Consider the following 21,426-nt stretch of genomic DNA (forward strand, 5'->3'; position numbering starts at 1 on the left):
AGAGTATGAATTTCAATAAGAAATTGTCTTTTCTTGTTGAAATTGCTTGTGAGAATGCTGAAGTTATTGTTCTACTAATCTATGTTAATATTCTCATTAACAATAATAAGGCTGTGTTCTAATAAGTTTTATGCATTGTGTTGCAAGGATATACTTTTGGAAAAAAGTGATTTAAATATAATGAAGTTTTTACATTTGTAAATGACAAGTTTCTTAATATTCATGGCATTGCTAGAGTTTGTGTCTTGGCTTTTCAAGGATATTGTTCAAGAATCTGTTAATGAGTTTTGTGAATATTTTAAAATTTATTAACACACTTTTAAACAGTGTTTCAAGTTTCAGGGAATAAAAATGAATTAGAAGTACCTGAAAACAACTTAGGCAAACAAAAAGAAGTTGAATTTAAAAAAATTGAACATTTAAATATATTTACTAGAAATATAAACAGGAGCCCATAATGTCAGTCAGAAACAGATTCAATTATGATTGTGTTACTGAATTTAACTTGGTTGGTGTAGTTCGGCTTGTCTTGTAGACACATCGAATACAATGTTTAACAAAAAATAAGTTTCTTTGGTTCAATGTATTTCCTGTGAAAAGCATAGGATAGGAATGTCTTATTGACACTTGTGCGAATCTTCCCATACTTTTGTAGTTTAAGATTGAATTTCGTGGGCAGCCTTGCATGCTAGTAGTTTAATGTTGAATTAACGTCTACCTAGAACAAAGCTCTTGCTTGGTAAACCATTGACCACCAGTAAGATGAAATTTAAAATTTGCTTTCCATTTAGTATCTCCTCAACTTTCGTTGATGGTTTTTTTATGGTAATTTATTCCTTGCCTCTGATCAGCAATACCCTTGTCTACATTTTAACTTTTGCTTCACAAAATGAATACCAAAGAGTAAATCATTTTTCTGTTTTTTGTTCAAATTTAAGTTGTTTTTAAACCATCGTGATCCGCTAATGTCTCTAGGACTGTCAAGGGATGCCTGGATGTTTCCCTAGCTCTGCCAAGAATGGTGTCCCCAAAAAGTGTTAAAATTAGAACCTGAAAGACAAAACTCAGAAATCTGAAACACAAAAAAACTCACAAGAACAAGGAAGATAAAAAAATTATCCTGGGAAAACCCTCCACCTGAGGGTGAAAAACCCAGCCACACAAAAATTAACTTTATTAAAACAAATCTGATACAATGGTCTTGAGCTTAACAGGCAATGAACTGAACAAGATTGTTAACACTTTAACAATCAACATCATAAGGCAATATCATCTCAGAAGAGTGAAGACTTCTACCATATATCCGGCACATAGACTTTCATACATCAATAATATATGAGGAGGCAGCGATGATGCAGAATCACAGAAGAAGATAAAAGATTGGTGAAGGAGATACGATCAGATCAGAACCACCACACGGATAAACAAATATATAATATATTCTCTTCTCAGAACTTCACGCGAGCGCTAACACCCAAAAAAAATAATCTGCAACATATCTAAATAACATGTTCAAGCCTCCAAGAATATCTAAGGGTGATGGAAGTCGAAGAGCCCATGCTGCAAGCTTAGTGGTGGTTACGATACAAGCTGCTTCATAGACAGTTACCAAAAAGAGTCGCACAGCTAAAGACACCACCATACCCCTTGACGGAAGAAATGTGATAAAGGCAGGAGATGTAGCCATCAAGTACGTCACTCCCATGGAGCCTTAATTAAACCCAATGGTCGGTGCCAGTTAACAAATGATCCATTACACTTCCAGGTTGGAGGAACCAAAGAATCGAATGCAAAATACAATATAATTGAACAAAATAAATGAGCTGATAAAAGGTAAGACATGATATCAACAAGACGGTTATACAACCATCGCAAAAAGTAGAAATCTCTTGCAGCTACAAACATTAACAAAAAGGAGAGAAGTCATCCCTTTGTGGGGCTATGTCCTTGTTGGGTCCGAAATGCCGAGGATGGCAAGAGGACATTTCATTTCCATCCAACAATCACTAGGACATCCATGGGGTAATTTTTTTTTTAATTCTTCATATAATGGATAGCAAAAGTAGCAGTCTTGCCAAAATGAGTAGATAGCTTTTTGTAATTGATGCTATGATCTTTAGTTTGAGAGAAATCTACCCATACAAGTTAAAAACTGAAATTAAGCTATATATCTATGTTGTTATTTATTTTCGCACCTTATCATGCAACTTAGAATTATGTTTTATTGTGATGCTTGTTGCTTCAAATATAACAGAATTTGAAAGAACTTAGTGGTGTATTCCTACAGTATTCACTGAAAGCAAATGCAAAACATATTGAATATTGGATTTGAAGTCCTAGAAAATAGGGTCAGCTGATGAATTTCAGTTGCAAATTATGTTATATTCACAAGCACTCACACAATGGTGGTTCTTTATAGTTTATATTGGTTAACAAAATAAGGTGGAATCATTTAATAGGGTTTCTCCTCACTATGTACTCAATGGTAATGTTTATCCTTCTTAACCCATGTCTTATCCTTGTTGCAAGTGTGAAGATATTGATGTTTTAGTATGGTTGTCATTGATGTCAACATACTGATTTTGTTTTTCATGCTTTGGTTGTCTCTGGATGTTCGGACTTATTGCAGATATATTCATGATATGTTGGCACATTATTGGATATTGTTTTGAGATTCTTGTTTTGTGGTTTGGTGGTCTGGAAGGTATTCTCCGAAAGTCTATGCTATGCTGATGATACTTGTCTGATAGAGTTTGTAGAGCTGTGTATTGCTCCGCATATTTAGTTCATTTGTTGCGTTTTTGGTTTTATGCTTCTAGTGCATACATCTTCATTATTTTGATTAGACACGTATTGTTGTCCTCCGAAAGTCTTCTTACCTGGTCCGGTTAACCTTGGATGTCCTATTTTTTAGTCTGGTGATTGCGCCATTTGGATAACGTGTTGTTGCATTGTGGTGTGGTCCACTTTTTATTCCTCCACCACGGGAATGTTTAGTGAAGACCTATTTTTGAATTATGGTTTATTATCTCCTTTGCCGACTTGAAAAATCTATTTTGGAGATTTGTATATATAAAGAATGGTTGTAATGAAACATATATAGAAGGATTTGTAGAAGGAAGTTGATTGTAAAAGGAAGATCTATCTTTGATGCGAAGTGGTTGATCAGTGTGGTTGTGTGCTAATGCTGTTTGGTATTGGTGGTAGTGAGCCTAAGGTTTCTTCTGACATTGTAGTAGAGTGGCAGTTGTGCCTTTGTGGTGAATTCTTTATTTCTTCCTCTGGGCATTGAGCCCTTCTTTTTCTGGCAGTTTTAGTCGGGCAGCGAGCCCACCTACAGTGAGCAGTTCTGGGAGTGAGCCATCTTGTAAAAATCACCTTAACTAGTGTCACCCTAACAAGTGTTTTTATTTTGAGAACTAACATTCTCCACGGTTTTCCCTCCTTGGGTTTTCCCCGTCATATCTGGTGTCTCTTGTGTGTACTCTTTTTTCATGTGATCATTTGTTCATGGTTATGCAAACTGAAATCTATATTTGTCAGATTTTTTTTTGTAATTAGTTAAATTTTAATTGACAACTGATTCACCCCCCTTCTCAGTTGTTCGCATCATTCAACAATTGGTATCAGACCTTTGGTTCCTAGAAAGTGAGACTAACCGCTCGAGGAGATTCGATGACACATAAATTGACTATCCCTACCTTTGAAGGATGCAACTATAGTTCCAGGAAAGTAAAGATGCGAGGATATTTGATTTCTCTGAGTTACAAGACTTGGAAGGCTGTGGAGACTAAGTATTCGGCACCGACAAATGGACCTACTACATCGGATGAAATTGAAGTTGTTGTGAGGTATTCACACATCGCCTCATTGCAAATGGGAACCCCCACTTTTTTCTATGTCCTAGGTTGTCTTAGAGTATTTGCTATTAATCTTTGCATTGAAGGGATAGAGTTTCTTAAGTGGCTAGAGGGTCATCATGTCAGGTTGGTCTCTTGAGTGGAGTGAAGTAAGTCATCAAGCATGTTGCAAGAATGATTCATGGGTGAAAGACTTGAGGATTGAACAAACTGACAAAGTCAGGTGAAATGACTAAGTCAAGAGTCTTTCCTAAGGATAAGTACCTTGCTCCCTTGCTGGAGCAAAATTTGCCTAAGTACCTTGACCCTCTACCTCACTCAAGCTTGAGAGAAAAATTTTCAAATTATGTACCTTGCAGAGACTTGAGAGCGAATTTTTTAAGATCATGTACCTTCCAAAGGTCCTAGAGCGAATTTCCAAGTCATGTCCTTGCTAAGGTCCTAGAGCGAATTTCCAAGCCATGTCCTTCCAAAGGTCCTAGAGTGAATTTTAAGCCATGTCCTTCCAAAGGTCCTAGAGCGAATTTCCAAGCCATGTCCTTGCTAAGGTCCTAGAGCGAATTTTAAGCCATGTCCTTCCAAAGGTCCTAGAGCGAATTTTAAGCCATGTCTTTTTAAAGGTCCTAGAGCGAATTTCCAAGTCATGTCCTTGCTAAGGTCCTAGAGCGAATTTTAAGCCATGTCCTTGCTAAGGTCCTAGAGCGAATTTCCAGCCATGTCCTTGCTAAGGTCCTAGAGCGAATTTCCAAGTCATGTCCTTGCTAAGGTCCTAGAGCGAATTTCCAAGCCATGTCCTTGCTAAGGTCCTAGAGCGAATTTTAAGCCATGTCCTTACTAAGGTCCTAGAGCGAATTTCCAGCCATGTCCTTTTAAAGGTCCTAGAGCGAATTTCCAAGTCATGTCCTTGCTAAGGTCCTAGAGCTAATTTTAAGCCATGTCCTTCCAAAGGACCTAGAGCGAATTTCCAAGTCATGTCCTTGCTAAGGTCCTAGAGCGAATTTCCAAGTCATGTCCTTGCTAAGGTCCTAGAGCGAATTTCCAGCCATGTCCTTGCTAAGGTCCTAGAGAGAATTTCCAAGTCATGTCCTTGCTAAGGTCCTAGAGAGAATTTCCAAGTCATGTCCTTGCTAAGGTCCTCGAGCGAATTTTAAGCCATGTCCTTCCATAGGTCCTAGAGAGAATTTCCAAGTCATGTCCTTGCTAAGGTCCTAGAGCGAATTTTAAGCCATGTCCTTCCATAGGTCCTAGAGCGAATTTCCAAGTCATGTCCTTGCTAAGGTCCTAGAGCGAATTTCCAAGTCATGTCCTTGCTAAGGACTTAAGGCGAATTTCTTATTTAGCTCCCATACCTTGCCAAGGGTCAAGAGTGAATTTTTTACCAAGGTTGTGTACCTCCCAAAGGTCCTAGAGCGAATTAAGGATTGATGTACCTTGGAGAGGACATGGAGCGAATTTCTCACCTTGACCTTGTTTGTACCTTGGAGAGGACATGGAGCAAACTTTTTCATGAAGGCATGTACCTTGCTAAGGACATGGAGCGAATCTTTGAAATCATGTACCTTGCCCCCTGTTTTGAGTGAATTCCTCAAATTCAAGCATTTTGGCAAGAGGTGAAGTTGGCCAGCATGGGAAAGGTGATTTGTTATTTTAAATCAAGTCAGCCTTATGGGAAGAGACACCTCTTTTACCCTAAAGCGCCTATAAAGAAAGGGTCAAAATATTCATTTTAGCCACTAATTCAAACATATTCTTCTCTCCAAGTGTGAATTTGAGAGCAGACTTAGCGAATTTCTTCAGCAAGGTAGCGAATTTAATCAATACATGAGCGAATTTCATCAAAACATAGCTGAGCTGCTGCAGCACAAGGGTGAAATAAGACATTAAAAATACAGATCTGATGTTTTAGGAAGGCGAATTCATCATACAGCAAGAGGGAGCGAATGTAGCCAGCTGGGAGACATATCAACTAGTGGACTTCATCATTAGACAGCCCCGATTTACCCTTAGACATTAAATCTGTCTTCCACGCAGTGAATTCATTGATTATTATTAGCCTCCTCTTGATCAGATTTAGTGAAAAACCACATAAAATCAGAGTGAGGTCAATTTAAAACAAAATTTGTGTGAAGATCATATGTTATGTATTCGATACTATACTTGCTTTGTTTTGCAAATATGTAAGGAAGATGATACTACTTCAAAGCAAGATGAGCAATCAAAAGATGCAGGAATGACTTGACCATGACAAGTACTTCCTATCACCACTATGCAGGATCAAGAGGAGACTTCATCAGCAAACACAAGAACATCAAGGAAGAGAAGATCTCAAAGTGTTTGAAGGCTCTCACCACATCATGGAAGTATGAGGATATTACAGACTGTAAAGAAAGATCATTCAACTACCTCGAGGCCGTGGTACATAAAGGAAGGGCACTAGAACATGATGGAAGGATGTTTTGCAAGCTTGAATTCCCTGCGGGAATCCAAGAATCGAAGTCAGTATGATGAAGAGCTACATTCAACCAAGTGCATCATCCACTCAAAGTACATCATGAGAAGGAGAAAGTCAACCAAAGTCATCACAAGACCTACATCGAGCATGATTAAAGAAGCAGATAGTTTCATAAGAGTTAATCAAAGTTTGCTTCTCATCATCATCATCACTTTAAACAAACTGAATAATGTTGAGTATCAAGAGATATCTCTCAACATCCCTTCATGATGGTGAGTCAAATAAAGTTTATAAGTGCAAGATTGAAGTGGCATCCCAGTCACTACTCCACCAATCAGAGAGGTCCACATCGGCGCGTCTTGATTCAATGAACAAAGCTCACCCATGGATGCACAAACTCCGATGTACTTACCCTTGATATCTATTGGTCCACGCTCATTGAATGTAATTTTCTCATTGGCTAAGGAGAGTTTGTTGTAACAAACCCCAATTAGGGTTTCATTGTAAAATCTTGGCCATAGATGGAGATTCAATCCTGGCTGTTCATTGTAAATGAGCTCTTTATATAAAGCTCAAGCTCTTCATTTGTAAAGGTTAATAGTTAGCTAATAGTTAATAGTAATAGAAGAATAGATAGTTTTGAAGAATAGAATAGCAATTAGAGTAGAGTAGGAGGAGAAGGCATAAATTGTTGCCTAAGTTGTAAATGAACTCCATTTTCATTGAAGTTATGGTGAAGTGTGTTGTTTCTTTACAATGTGCATGGTTTCTTGTTGGATCTTCATGTTAGATGATAAATAAATTAGATTGAATGGAGGAATTTGTTGAATGTATTTGTGTGGAATCCGTTTTGTCCATACCACTAGCCTCTTGCTGATTGTAAGTGTGCCTTGTGTGGTCAACTGGAATGATATGAGCTTAACTTCGAATCGTTCTACACTCATTGCTTATGCATTAACTTGAATGGTGATCAATGTTTGATGGTATTGACTTGAACATTTTTGGAATCCCTTTAGAAGATTGCATTGAGCTTGTGTCAAATTGTTCAAGTTGATGGTGAGACCTCGCTCGGTAGGGTTCCATATAGTCATTCATCCGTGTTCTTACATTCTAGGCCTAGAATAGACCTTCTCAACCCTTTACCTTTTGCCATTTTTTCAAAATCAAGCTAGTTAAGGACAAAGAGCATCACCTTATAGCAACATCAGATGATCGAGTTCCAGCAAATCAAGCATTTAGGCATTCAAATGTAAGTCCCCTTGTGACTCCAGCATAATCATATTAAACGAATGAGCTTATCCACACGTAGTGACCCTACATTCATGGACCTTGGAGTCTTCTCGAGTGATCCTTAAGCTAATCTTCAGCATCCGAGAGATTTTGTTCAAGAGAGGATAAGATACTTGAGGTATTTTATTCAGTGTTCGCATGTGCATAAAAAACACATCAACAAAAGCTTAGGAAGAAAATGAGCGAGCAAGGTATGCTATCTTTAGCGCTTTATCTAAAAGTGAATTGGCATAGGTTCTTGCTTTAGACACTGCTTATGAAGTTTGGGAAAGGTTGAAAAGTATTTATGAAGGAAATGAAAGAGTCAAGCTATCTAAGATGCAGGCTGCTAAGGGCACTTATGAGAATTTGAGAATGGAAGAAGGTGAAGGAGTTGTGAGCTATTTTCAGAAGGTCGACAGTGCTGTGAATGAAATCAGAAATCTTGGAGGTGTTTTGGATGAGAAGGATGTAATACAAAAGATCATGAGAACCTTACTAGAGAGTTACGGTGACAAAATATCAGCTATTGAAGGAACCTATGATCCAACAAAATTCACTAGAGAACAATTGTTTGGCACCTTGACTGTGCTTCAGATGAAGTTTGGTAGAGACAAGGCAATATCAAAAACGACTTTTAAAGCATCAAAAGCACCAGATGAAGATTCAGATGATGAGAGCTTGGATGAGATGGAAGCAAATTTTGTGAGAAAACAAAGGTGAGGAACCGACAAGTATAAAGGTATGTTACCTGTTAAATGTTTTAAATGTGGAAAGATTGGTCATTATGCATCTAGATGTCGGGAAATAGGATCATAATAGAAGTTTAAACATAATAAAGGAAAATTCAATAAGAAAGCCTACTATGTTAGAGATGATGCTGGTATTTCAGATGATGAATCAGATTATGAGGATGGTGATTGTTTGTTCATGGTAGAAAATGATGGACCTAAATCTAAGATTGTTGAGATTGTTGCTTCGACATTACATGTTAGGAGAGATAGAAATGAATGGCTGGTTGACAATGGATGTTCAAATCATATGACTGGTAACCAAAGTAAGTTAGTAAAACTTGAAAAATATGATGGTGGTTATATTAGATTTGGAGATGATTAGACTGCTCAAATCGTTGGAATTGGTTCTATTACCTTTAATGGAAAGCATAACGTTGACAATGTTTACTATGTAAAAGGATTCTCCATCGTAATCTTTTGAGTGTTGGACAGATGTGCAAAAATCGTTACAATGTTGTTTTTTAGGATGGTGGCTGCAAGATCCGAAAGAGGTCTAGAATTGTCATTGCTGCAAGGAAAAAGACTGGTGGAAACATGTATCTATTGGAAGCTGGTAAAGGACATTGTTTATTATCACAAATCAATGAGAGTTGGGTTTGGCACCGGAGGATGTGTCATATCAATTTTGACAATTTGGTGAAGATCAGTATGATAAAAGCTGTGAGAGATTTACCAAGATTGACTAAAATCAATAATAGTATTTGCAAGGAATGTCAAGTGGGAAAGCAGACAAAAGGAACATTCAGAGGAAAGGAACAATCATCTACCGGATTGCTAGATTTGATACACACAGACCTTTGTGGTCCAACAAGAACAAGGAGTCTACAAGGTTAAAGTTATTTCACGCTCTTAATTGACGATCATTCTAGAATGACTTGGGTTGCATTTCTAAGAGAAAAGTCAGAAGCATTAGAAAAGTTCAAGATATTTAAAGCTAGAGTTGGGAATGAAGCAGATAGGAGAAATGAGTGTCTGAGATTTGATAGAGGAGGAGAATTTCTTTTCGATGATTTTGATACTTACTGTGAGAAATATGGAATTAGAAGACAATTATAAGCTCCTAGGACACCTCAATAGATGGCGTAGTTGAAAGGATGAACATGACTATTCCAGAGACGACAAGAACTATGATCAAGGAAGCAAACCTACCGGAAGTTTACTTCAAGATATTTAAAGCTAGAGTTGGGAATGAAGCAGATAGGAGAATTGAGTGTCTGAGATCTGATAGAGGAGGAGAATTTCTTTTCGATGATTCTGATACTTACTGTGAGAAATATGGAATTAGAAGACAATTATAAGCTCCTAGGACACCTCAATAGATGGCATAGTTGAAAGGATGAACATGACTATTCCAGAGACGACAAGAACTATGATCAAGGAAGCAAACCTACCAGAAGATTTCCTTCATCTCTTTGGATATAACAAGTGCTTCCAAAAACCTTGAAGTACTTTACAAATGAGATCCTTCCATACCATAGTTCATATGATGTCTTCCCAAATTTCTTTTTGAAGAAAACTATGTTAAGAGTATACATAGCAAAGTACTTTACAAATGAGATCCTTCCATACCATAGTTCATATGATGTCTTCCCAAATTTCTTTCTGAATAAAACTATGTTAAGAGTATACATTGCAATTTCTTTCTGAATAAAACTATGTTAAGAGTATACACTGCAATTTCTTTCGATGATTTGATACTTACTGTGAGAAATATGGAATTAGAAGACAATTATAAGCTCCTAGGACACCTCAATAGATGGCGTAGTTGAAAGGATGAACATGACTATTCCAGAGATGACAAGAACTATGATCAAGGAAGCAAACCTACCGGAAGATTTCCTTCATCTCTTTGGATATAGCAAGTGCTTCCAAAAACCTTGAAGTACTTTACAAATGAGATCCTTCCATACCATAGTTCATATGATGTCTTCCCAAATTTCTTTCTGAATAAAACTATGTTAAGAGTATACAAATTTCTTTCCGAATAAAACTATGTTAAGAGTATACACTAGTTTTATTCAGAAAGAAATTTGTATACTCTTAACATAGTTTTATTCAGAAAGAAATTTGGGAAGACATCATATGAACTATGGTATGGAAGGATCTCATTTGTAAAGTACTTCAAGGTTTTTGGAAGCACTTGCTATATCCAAAGAGATGAAGGAAATCTTGGAATGTTTGATAGCAGAATGGATGAAGGTATATTTCTTGGTTATTCTACAAAGAGCAAAGCTTATAGATGTTATAACAAGAGATTGAACAAAATTGTTGAAAGTGCAAATGTGAAGGTTGATGAGAACATTTCAAAAGAAGTTGTTATACAAGTAGGGTATGAATCTAAAGAAAGAGAAGAAAAGAGCAAAGATGAAGAAAGGTAGAAAGAAACTTATGTTGCTCCGACAACTACATCAAAAACCACGAGGTATGTGCAGGAAAATCATTCTGAGAATCAAATCATAGGAGATAAAAACAAAGGAGTCATTACAAGAAGCAAAGTTGCTGAAGAACAAGTTCTTTTGTGTTTACTTTTTGAGACCAAACCGAAGATAGTTGAAGAAGCTTGCAAAGCTCAAAATTGGATGAAAGCTATGAAGGAAGAGGTGGATCAAATTGAGAAAAATCAGACTTGGGAATTGGTACCTAGACCGATAGATAAGAATGTTATTGGAACAAAGTGAGTGTTCTAGAATAAATTAGATGAGGATGGTCAAGTTGTAAGAAACAAAGCAAGATTGGTATACAAAACTTACACTCAGTTTGAAGGAATTGATTTTGAAGAAACTTATGCTCCTGTTGCTAGAATGGAGGTTATTAGGATGTTTCTGGCTTTTGTAGCATATAAGGATTTCAAACTCTATCAAATGGATGTGAAGTCAACATTTTTGAATGGAGAATTAAAAGAAGTCTACATTGAACAACTGGAAGGATTTAGGTTATCAGATGATCCGGATGTTGTTTGCAGATTGAGGAAGGCCCTATATGGATTAAAGCAAGCACCTAGAGGCTGGTATGGAAGGTTAGATAAGTATCTGCTGAATCAAGGTTTTCATAAAGGGTCTGCTGACAACAATCTCTACTTCAAAGTTGAATCAAGTAAGATCTTAATTGTTGTTTATGTGGATGACATAATCTTTGGGGGCAATAATGATATGTGCAAGGAATTTGCTAGTGAAATGCAGAAGGAATTTGGAATGTCTATGATTGGTGAGTTGAATTTCTTTCTTGGATTACAAGTAAATCTAAATTGTAAAGGCATTTTCATTTCTCAGTCAAAATATGTTAAAGAATTATTGAAGAAGTTTGGAATGGAGAACTCCAAACTCGTATGTACCACCATGACTGCTGGATGCAAGTTGACTAATGATGACAAATCCACTAAGACCGATGCAAGCAAGTACAGATCAATGATTGGAGGATTGTTATATTTGACTGCTACAAGACCAGATATTATGTATGCTGTTTGTCTTGTAGCCAGATTTTAGCAAGAACCAAAAGAGTTACATGTTGTTGCAGTAAAAAGGATATTCAGATACTTGAAAGGAACAAAAGATTTTGAACAATGGTATTTCAAAGGATCAAACTTTACTCTAAAAGATTATATTGATGCAGATTAGGCAAGAAGTGTTGATGACAAAAAAAGTACAAGTGGTGGGGCATTTTTCCTTTGGTCTCGATTAGTGGCATGGCTAAGTAAGAAGTAGGACTCTGTATCCTTATCAACCATAAAAGCTGAGTACATTGTAACTGCTTCATGCTGCACTTAGGTGCTTTGGATGAAATAGACATTGAAGGATATTGGCGTATTGTTTGATGAACCTATCTCAATCATGTATGATAATACAAGTGCAATCAATATTTCTAAGAACTCGGTTTTGCATTCTAGAATAAAGCATATTTCTATTCGTTATCATTTCTTGAGAGAAAAAGTAGTGGACAATGAAGTAAAACTTGAATATGTACCTACCAAAGAGCAAGTTGTAGCTTTCTTTACAAAGGCATGCAAAGATACTTTTGAGTATCTTTGGCAGTTGTTAGGGGTTATTCCCCTTTCTAGTTTAAACTAAAAGCATTTGGTAGTGCATTAGTCTAGGATAATTCATGCATATTTCTGTTTGGGCTAATGTTTGGGGCTTCCTCTTAGGGGGAGCAGAGTTGTTTTTGAGCTTTATTGCTCTCTACTTTTGTCCTTGATGTCAAAGGGGGAGAAGTTTGAGAAGTTTGTGTGTTTGAGAAGCGTGAGAAGTTTGGAGAAGTTTGGAAGTCACAATTTTTGTGTTTAAGGGGGAAAAATGTTTGAGAAGTGTTTTGAACATGCTGTTGGAGAAATTGGCCATCAATGACAAAGGGGGAGATTGTTGCAAATGTGAAGATAATTGATGTTTAAGTATGGTTGTCATTGATGTCAATGTACTGATTTTGTTTTTAATGCTTGGTTGTTGCTCTGGATGTTAAGACTTATTGTAGATATATTCATGATATGTTGGCACATTATTGGATATTGTTTTGAGGTTCTTTCGTGGTTTGGTGGTTCGAAAGGTATTCTCCGGAAGTTTATGCTGTGCTAATAATACTTGTCTAACAGAGTTTGCAGAGCTCCGTATTATTCCGCATCTTTAGTTCTTTTGTTGCATTTTCGGTTTTATGCTTCTAGTGCACACATCTTTATTATTCTAATTCGACACGTATTGTTGTGCTCTGAAAGTCTTCTTACCTGGTTTGGTTAACCCTAGATGTCCTATTTTTTGGTCCAGTGATTGCGGCATTTGGATAACATGTTGTTGCATTGTGGTGTGGTCCACTTTTCATTCCTCTCCACCACGGGAATGCTTATTGAAGACCTGTTTTTGAATTATGGTTTATTATCTCCTTGGCCAACTTGAAAAATCTATTTTGGAGATTTGTATATATAAAGAATGGTCATAATGAAACATATATAGAAGGATTTGTAGAAGGAAGTTGATTGTAAAAGGAAGATCTATCTTTGATGCGAAGTGGTTGATCAATATGGTCGTGTGTTGATGTTGTTTGGTATCGGTGGTAGTGAGCCTAAAGTTTCTTCCGGCATTGCAGCAGAGTGGCAGTTGTGCCTTTGTGGTAGATTCTTTCTTTCTTCCTTTAGGCAGTGAACCCTCCTTTTTCTATCGGTTTTAGTTGAGCCAGTAAGCCCACCTGTAGTGAGCAATTCTGGTAGTGAGCCATCTTGTAAAAATCACCTTAACCAGTTTCACCCTAATAGGTGTTTTTATTCTGAGAACTAACATTCTTTGTGGTTTTTCCCTCCTTGGGTTTTCCACATCATATTTGGTGTCTCGTGTGTACTCCTTTTTTATGTGATCATCTGTTTATGGTTATGCAAATTGAAATCTATATTTGTCGAATTTGTTTTTTTAATTAGTTAAATTTTAATTGACAACTGATTCATCCCCCTCCTCAATTGTTTGGATCATTGAACAATCCTTTCTTTAATGCTAGATAGACTAAACATGACTTAAATCCACATGCACAACTACTTAAAGAGATTTGCCCCAAAAGCTAGTAAAAGTTCAATACTTAAGTATTCTCAATCTAATTTAGCACTATAATGCATGAGGCCTACACTATACTTTGTAGGGAGATATCTACCAATTGAGTCAAGTAAAAAAATGAGATTAAGCCATATATGTTTGTTGTACATTCAACTTAGAATGAGATTTTACCATAATGCTTGAACAAAGTCTCGATATTTTTTACCATATTAGTGGCATTGACTTTAAAAAAAAGTCTTCTTGAATGCGCGAGGAAGTGGATTAAGGTGTAGCTCTTGCCACCTGTCCACCCATTAGATAAAATCATAGTTACAAGACTTGGACTCAGCTCAGACTTGGCAAGTTGATTTTTGATTTGGACTTCGACTTGGCACTCTGACTCAACAAAGACTCGGCAAATTGAAAAAACCAAGAAATGTAGAGATCTTTAATGATTTAAAAAAAGTATCATGCACCTTTCAATGAATAAACTTTAAAGACACCATAATCTAATCAAGTAAAAGCTACTTTGATCACATACACAAGTATACGTGTTATGCCCCTCTTGATTATCCTAAGTTATTTTCTGGTTTTATGTGAAAATTGTGCAAAATGGAATAGCATAAATTTAGACGGCCACAGTCACTTATGATAACCCTGAACAGCAGCAATCAAAATGGAACTAACAATATAGGGAACTCAACTTAATTAGTCACCCGCAACACTGGAATGTTTATAAGTATATTGATTTGGAATGCAAAAATGCAAAGTTCAGAATAATATGGGGTAAAGACCAAATACTTGAATGCCATACTACAAATCTGGAATAAGCATTGGTCACTTGTGGAGGGCTACTGTGATGAGTAGATCAAACCCTCGTAGTCTCTTAAATGATGAGTGGCTGTGGTAATGGTCAGTTCCAACTGCAGATAAGGGGCAGCGCCTTGGTATGGAAGTTTGCCTACAACTTAGGATGCTGGTAGGTCTGTGATCAGCTTCAACTAATCACACATTCCCTGATTGTATGCTCCCTGTGATCAGATCTGGATATACAACAAACCCTAGATCTGCTATATGCTGCTATCAGCCTTACCACACTGCAATTCTGCTCTTGAAAGCTTACACTCAAGGTATAAACCCCCTTGTATGACTGCTGTGACCTCCTTGTTTGTTGTCTACAGCCCATCCACAAGTTGTTCTGGGTGGCTGAGTGCCTGTTACAAGAGAAGGTGATGTTGACACACCAATTGGGATCTAGAACATGTAGATCTGCTGCAAATATCCAATGTATGATCACCTCCCAATGATGATCTGGCCCTAATTTAGTGAAGATGTTATGAAAATACTTCATATAGCAGCTGCACTCACTTCTAGAGGAGGATGTTGAGCACAATGGATGTTCAGCAGTTCACCAAACTCAGAAACCAGCAATGACACTAATAGGATTTACTTGCAAACAAATCACCTAGCTGGAAATTTTCAAATGTTCAAGAATGTAAGTTCAATTGCAAACGCTGGTGTGGGTTTCCTCAATAGAAATATATTTGGGTTTTTGTGCAAATACTTTGATGTATGAATGCGGGGGTTTCAGTCCCAACTGTATATGTGTTTGTAAAAGCTTTTATTATGCTCCGCACATGCTCTGATCCTTGGGATTTTGTCAAGATCCTCCAATATGAGGTCAAAGCAATGAGCAACACAAAGAGTCTAAAATTAGGATGGGTTCCTAGCTGTGAGAAGTCTACTTGTAGCAACATAATTTGTTGCAACATTCTGCTCACTATCTTGGCCAAACTTTTTGCCACAAATCTCACAAAGGAACTCAACATTTTTTGTGTTTCTTGAAGCATCAGTAGAATCAAGAAAATTTTGCTAGTTAAGAAGGAAACAATGAAACTTGAAATGCCAATGTTAATTAGTAAAGAAGAAATTAGAGATCTTAGTCACTAAATTAATGAATTTCAAGAAGGTCAACCCTGTGAGGAAGAAATAAGGAAATTCAGCAATGTCTTGTTGCTTTTATCTATCAACTAATAGTGATGATGGTGCAACCCTTCCCCTTCCATATCTCACATTGCTCCTCAATTTTGGCCTTTAGATCTGCCAGGCGTTTTGTCAAATTGCATCCCTTTATCACATAATCATTAGGGGTTTTGAATCTTGCCCATAGTTACGAGACTTGGACTTGGCATGGGTGACTCGATTCAGGACTCGGCAAAAAAACTCAATGCAGACTCAACAAATGAAAAACCCAAGAAATTTAGAGATTTTTAAGGATTTAAAATTTGTTTCATGTGCTGTTTATTAAATAAACCTTAAAGACATAATAACATCATCAAATAGAAGCTAATTTGATCACATACACTAGTATACATTGATCACATAAGTATAAACACAAAATGTAGTTGAAGGAAATAGCACACTTAGATATATAGATATTGTCAAATGTATACAAAACTCATGGCAACGGATCACAGAGGTAGCGCAAGGTAGAAGATAAATATTCCCAAAATAGACACACGATCACAAAATGCACAACCAGAAAAAAAATCACAGAGAAATAAATCTATGAAAAACTTAACTAAAAATTCTCGTATGAAAATATTTAGAATTATAAATTTTTCAATTTTTTTTTTTATTCCCGCTCTGATACCATGATAATATGGTAATTACATAATTTATTGAAAGAAATGAATGTACATATATAAGCAATTACAAAGACGATGTTTCCTAATGAAACAATCATTCACAGTGCGAAATTAGAAAAAATCTAATTAAGCTAATATTACACCTAAAATACATTACCTTTAAATAATAATAGAATAATATTATTCTAACATTGATCAGGTCTGTTTGTTATTTGTCAATTCAGCATTGAACATACCTGATTGTAATCTGCGAGTGGCATTGATCATATCTGGATATTTTTCTGCCATTTTAAACAATTGTAAACTGGATGGCTTACTGCTAGCGAGTTGCATTGGTGCTTATTGTCCACATCTAGTTTCTGTATGCTTTCACCTTATACACATTAAGATCTTGGCGAGCAGAATGAACTTGAGTTTGTTTTGATTTTGAAAATTTGGTGAAATTGTGCTAATAGTTTTGTCAGGAACATTATATAAACCGACAAGAATGACATTCAAGAACATGGGAGAGAAAGATTCTATAATGACTGTTTAAAGTGCAAATGACTTGCATCAGACTAGAAAGTGACACATTTACAAAAATATTTGTATGTCAACAGTTACAAACTAAATCATTACAAGGGTGTAGATGTGAGATAGAAAGTTTGTTTCAACTTTCATATAACACTCTGAATTGTTCAATCATAAATTAATAGTTATTGTAGAACAATAGCATGTGAAGAATGAAGGCAAGCAACTTCAGAATTATTCAAGTATAAACATGAGTTGACGCGCTGCAAAAATCAGTAGTAATTATGAAAGAATAAATATATTGAGGGTAATATGGGACACGGTGTAACTGATTCAGGTGTACGGTTTACAGTTCTGTTGAGTCTTAAGTCAAGATAGTTCAAGATGTTTAAATCAGGATAATATATATAAAGCTTAAAGATCAAAAAAGCTTATTAAATAAAAAGGAATATGTATTATAGCCTTAAACCTGATCCTGGAAGGAATCAAGGACATTGGCATCTCTACAGGAAATTATAATGATTAACGATTAACGATTCAGCTCAAAGCAGGATCAGATGTGTTGGTGTAATTATTTATTCATCTTGGATATAATTACACTTAAGTTTACTTAGGTACATGCACTACATTGTAGTTTGCATATGAGACACTTAGGGAGATGTGCATACATTGAGAGTGTATATGTAGGAGAAATTCCACCTTTTATGGTGTGATCTTGTTATTACTCATCATATCCACTTATTGTGGAGTGATAATTTCACCTTCGGTGGGTGATCCACCTCATGTGGAATATTTCACTATTTCTCCTACCTACCCCTACCTACCCTTGCATTTCATTGAGCCACATGTCATCAATGTGTGCTCTCATGTCTCTTAGCCTTGCCTTATAAGTAGGCTCATCTACATTGTATGTAATTTTTGATGATCCAGTTGATCAATATTTTGCATCTTGATTATAATACAATTTATTCTTATCAAATATTGTCTCTCGTGTGCTATTCAATGTGCTCTTGATCTTGGCTATTTTCAACAAATTCTCACATGGTATCAGAACCATTGGGGCTTCATTGATTAGTCTTTTTTTGGAGAGATTTTAGAGCTTTTATTTTCGGATCTGGGGAGCAGCTCATTTTGGGTGCGTCCTATGGCGATTTGGACTTCACGGATGAGTCCAAGAGGCTGTTTTCATGAATTTTGAGTATAAATTTGCCTACTTTTGATAAAAGTTGTTTTCGGGGCAAAATTTTTTTTGGCAGGTAGATCGTATGCCCTACCTGCTGAACGGTATGTATAATTTAAAAAAAATAATATATTTTATTCTGCGAATATTTTTGTTTTAAAAATCTCATTGTTTTAAAAATTCGTAGTTGTGAAATAATTGTAAAAGTTTTGTTAAAAAAAAGCATATATTATTATAATTTTTTTGGGGGGGTTTGTTTTTCCCCCACCCTCATCGTACCGCAAAATTCTCTTTTTGCAGGGTCCCTGCGCCCACTCCTCCGTACTCCCCGACGAGACAGCATCTCCTCCGGCGACTCGTGACCACCTGTTGCCGCTTGCAGTTCTCCTGCCGACTGCAGATTTCGTCGAGGCTTCGCCACCCTTGGCCGACCTGACGATCGCTTCTCCTCCTCTGCCAAGCGATTGCTCGGGCTCCTCCACTTTTGCCGTGGCCCGACCCCCGCTTCGCCCTTCCTGCTTCGCCCTTCTTTGTCACGTGCTCTCTGTCGTGTTCTGCCTGTGATAGCAGGGATGCCATGCCGAAATCTGTACTGCCCTGTTAGCACTTTCATATGCTGAGTCAGCCGCCAACTCAATGTACGGACGGACACATCAGCACCACACGTCCGGAATCTATTCAGCCACGCAGGACAGACAGTCCTAGTCAGCGTACGACCTCTGCCTAGTCAGTGAAACATGTCAACTGACAACTCATCATCCGTATTGCCATGCCACCTTGACATGTCATCCTACACAGTCAGCTGTCCGTACAGCCACGTCACCTGCTGACGTCATCTTTTGTACTACCGATGTCATCATTCGTTCGGTCAGGGAGAAAGGGAGCGACGACTTGATGACAATCAAACGATCGTCAAATTTAGCATCGTGAAATGTCGACGTTAGCACTGCATCAACAAATTTTGAAAATTTTGGAGCCCCTCTCATTTGGCTTTTTGATTTTGCAGTTCAACTTCAAGAAGTCATATCTTGCTCATTTTAGCTCCTTTTTTGGCGCAATTTTTTTTGATTTGGGCTAATTTTTTGTGCTTTTCGCAGTGGTAGAGGAATTTTCTGATTTTGATGGACAATTTTTTCACGATTTGCAATTTTTGATGACTGTACCTATTTAATCCTCAATTTTGCTACTTCAGAGGCTTCGTTTGGGGTCATACGACCTCCTTTTCAGGTGCCATTTTTTTGAAAGTGCATAATTTTTCGTCTACTTTTATAATCTGCCATCAGTTTGAAGTGATTTTGAGTAGAAATTGTACTTTCAATATTTGGTCATTTTTGGCCTATTTGGTACTTGTATTTTGCTTGGATCTCAGTTTAGATGACTTGCAGTATTTTTTGGGGTCTCTTATAGCCTATTTGAGGCAGTTGTAAAGTTGAAATCAGAAGTCCACCTTGCCTTGTTTTTGTTGAGACATGGACCAGCTAGGACTCGAACCTAGGACCTTCCATACGCTGCTAGAGTGCTCTACCACTGAGCTACTGGCCCCTCTTGGACCAGTCTATCATCGGTCCAGGTGTGGCTTATTTCCAACACCAACATCCCCTCTTAAGTCACACCCCTCGTGTGCTAGGGGCTCCTAGCCTAGACCTGGCTCTGATACCATGTTGAGACATGGACCAGCTAGGACTCGAACCTAGGACCTTTCATACATTGCTGGAGTGCTCTACCACTGAGCTACTGGCCCCTCTTGGACTAGTCCATCATCGGTCCGGGTGTGGCTTATTTCCAACACCAATAGTTTTGCAAGTGGCCATTGTACACGCACTAAGTATAAAGTGCCAAATCATCTTTTAGGGGGGGGGGTTTCTTTGATTGAGTAATTTGGGAGGGTGTCTTGTGTGATTGTGCCTCTCTCTATCTTGTGTTTTTTCATTTTGGTGCTATTGGTTCTCCTAAATTTTCACTTTTAACTCCACATAATTATGCATCATGGAAGATTAAGGCATGGAGTAAACTAATGGAAAAAGGACTCATTCATTATGTAAATGGAACTATAAAAGCACCACCTGATCCTAAGGCTGATCCTAATGGTCAAGTTGAATGGCGCACTAAAAATTTTATGGCACTTGGAACATTGAGAAAGTATGTATCAGATGACCTCATTTTTCACATTGAGAAGTGTACAACAATTAAAGAGGCTTGGGATATTTATGATAAACTGTATGGTCAAGTTGATGAGATTAAGGGCTACAAGCTTGATAGTGAACTCACAACATTGGATCCCAAGGATTTTGATACAATCCAAGAGTATGTCACAAAAGCAAATGAGCTAAGAGCAAAGCTAAAGGATTGTGGCAGTGACAAAAATGATGCTCAATTGGCTTACAACTTGTTGGACAAGCTTCCATCAAAGTATACAGCCTTTGTATCTAGCTGTCACACCCATCGATTGGCTCAAGGTGCCTCCTACACTCCACCATCCTTTGATGCATTCACAAAGATGTTGATACTTGAGCAATCTAAGCTGACCAAAATGGGGATTCTCAAATCTTCAAAGTCACAAGTTTTGGTGGCTATTAAAGGGAATCAAAGCAATCAAGGAAAAGGCAAGAACCAAAAGCAACCTAAGCCTAAACCACAACAATATGGAGCACAATCCTCCTCTCCACAACAAGGTAATTCTACATCCTCACCTAAGAGGAAATCAAAGAAGGACAATCTTTTTTGTGCATTGTAAGAAGCCAGGACATGATGAACAACGTTGTTACAAGAAGGATATTGATGAATTGAAACATCTTCTTGAGAATAACAAAATCAGTTTGCCTTCTAGAATGTCTACATCGGCTTCTTCTTCCAAAGAAAAGGATAAAGGGAAGGATCACTCTTTTGGGACTAATAAAGGAAAGGGACAAGCTCTTTGTGCTACTACAAGTCATGATTCAGGGACATGGCTTCTAGATTCAGGCGCTTCAAATCATATGGCATCTTCACAGTCTATGTTCTCTTCATTTGAGCCTTGCACCATGGTGCAGATTTTGATGGGCAATCATACATACATGGATGTGATTGGGAAAGGATCTATTGCCATTGGGGATAACTCCTTCAATGATGTGTTGTGTGTACCCTATTTGACAGCAATCTTCTTTCCATCCATCAAATCACACATGGGGCAACAAGGAAAACTGTGGAGTTCACACTTGATTCAGTTATCA

At 37.3% G+C, this 21,426-nt stretch overlaps 1 protein-coding gene across 2 annotated transcripts in view; it reads left to right on the top strand.

The window, feature by feature from the left end:
- The window catches only part of LOC131040649 (enhanced ethylene response protein 5), a 128,291-nt gene that overhangs the window by 103,510 nt on the left and 3,355 nt on the right, over window positions 1-21,426 (top strand). The window lies entirely within an intron of this gene.

Source organism: Cryptomeria japonica, chromosome 1 (assembly GCF_030272615.1).
Source record: "Cryptomeria japonica chromosome 1, Sugi_1.0, whole genome shotgun sequence".
Classification (NCBI taxonomy): Eukaryota; Viridiplantae; Streptophyta; class Pinopsida; order Cupressales; family Cupressaceae; genus Cryptomeria; species Cryptomeria japonica.